The 1,873-nt window shown below is 46.4% G+C and overlaps 1 pseudogene; it reads left to right on the forward strand.

Moving 5' to 3' along the window:
• Nucleotides 1-1,316: 1,316 nt before the first annotated feature.
• Nucleotides 1,317-1,672, forward strand: LOC130886702 (gamma-aminobutyric acid receptor-associated protein-like 2; annotated as a pseudogene).
• Nucleotides 1,673-1,873: the final 201 nt, after the last annotated feature.

Genomic DNA, 1,873 nt, shown 5'->3' on the forward strand with positions numbered 1-1,873 from the left:
CAGTGGAGGCAGAAGATCCAATTCAAGATCATCCTCAGCTCCATAGGAAGTTCGCGGCCAGCCTGGGAAACATGAAACCTTATTTCACAAACCAAAACGGAAAAGAGTATGCATACTGCCTAAACCCCCTTTTGATGATATTTCTTTTGATTACAGAAAATTGAAAACCATTAAAGAAGCAGAAGGGGAATAATGAATAAGTCTCAGTCACCTGGCTGGTCCACCATCAGTTTGGTCACTCCAGTTCTTCCCCTACCCCACCAAACCCTGGCTTTGCTCCTAGAGGCCCTAATACAAACCCCAGACACCGTGCCGCTTCGTCTGTACCTCTTTCATTGTCACACCTAAGGCGACCAAACCATTTTTTAATATCATCAAGTATTCAGGCACTGCTTCACTTTCCCTAATTGCCTTATGCATTTTTCAGTTTGTTTGAATTAAGATTCAGACCAAATCAATACATTGCAATTGGTTGATGTATTTCTAGTGTTCCCAACAGCGATTTGCCTTCATTTTCTGTTCTGACGGTGTTTGGAAGAAGTGAGGCATTAGTGTGTCTCTCTCTAGTCTGGATTTGCTCGTGACCCCCTTTAGGGACTTCTTGTGTTCCTTTGACCCCTGTATTTCCTGTAAACTTTAGGTTGCAGCTATCAGATCTGTTAGCCGTTGTTTTAAAAACCGCCTGACGTGATAATTTTCTACAGCAGGAGTAGAAAAAGAACAGTGTCTTGTTGATTTTTGTCAAGCTGGCTTGAGGCCCTTGCTTCTGCTATGACAAGCTATTCCTGTCCACTTACTAGGGCGCTGTTAAGTTTTCCTGCTGGAGAATGTTCTTTTGGATGTAGTAAGAGGTTTGTCGGGTTCAAATTTTTGGTCTTTGTCATTTGTGTCTCTGCAACATCTAACACTGGATTGCTATCTTCCGGAAAAAGCAACACAGTATCTGATACCATTGCCCTTCTTGTGGTTTTCTAGGCCCCTAAGGCTCTCCTTAGGCCCCATATCTTCTGTACTGGCTGATTATGTGTGTCAGCACAACACAAGCTAAAGTCATCAGAGGAAGGAGCCTCAGCTGAGGAAATGCCTTCTTGAGATCCAGCTGTAAGGCACTGTCTCATTTAGTGGTCAATGAAGGAGGACCCAGTCTGTGGTGGTGGTGGCATTCCTGGGCTGGTGGTCCTGGGATCTACAAGAAAGCAGGCTGAGGACTGCTGAAGTCCTGCCTGCTGAGCAGTCGTTGCTGCAGTCGCTGCCTCTGTTGTTGTTGTGGTTGCATCTCTAAAGTCCGCAGCTCTGGGCCTCCATCGCCTCCCGCCGCCATGAAGTGGATGTTTAAGGGGGACTACTGGCTGGAACATAGATGCGTGAATCTGCGAAGATCAGAGCGAAGTACCCCGACCGGATTCCGGTGATCGTGGAAAAGGTCTCAGGCACTCAGATTGTTGCCATTGCCAAAAGGAGGTACTTGGTTCCATCTGACATCACCGTGGCTCAGTTCATGTGGATCATCAGGAAAAGGATTCAGCTTCCTTCTGAGAAGGCAGTCTTCCTGTTTGTGGATAAGTCAGTCCCACAGTCCAGCCTAACTCTGGGGAAGCTTTACCAGAGGAAAAAGGATGAAGATGGATTCTTGTATGTGGCCTGCAACGGAGAGAACACTTTTGGCTTCTGAGCGCCACTGCTGGGCTAGGTGCACCGTTCCTGCTTGTGTATCTTGTAAATAACTGGCTGTTTTCAGTTACTCCACCAGAGCCTCTTCACATAGACCTACTAGTGCCTTTGTAACTGGATTTCTTTCTTTTGTCACAGCAGTAGAGACCCTAACTAGGATACTTTCTTTCTCCATCCCGACCTCTTCCGGTAGTACTCATTG

The sequence above is a fragment of the Chionomys nivalis genome, chromosome 1 (genome assembly GCF_950005125.1).
Source record: "Chionomys nivalis chromosome 1, mChiNiv1.1, whole genome shotgun sequence".
In the NCBI taxonomy this organism is placed as follows: Eukaryota; Metazoa; Chordata; class Mammalia; order Rodentia; family Cricetidae; genus Chionomys; species Chionomys nivalis.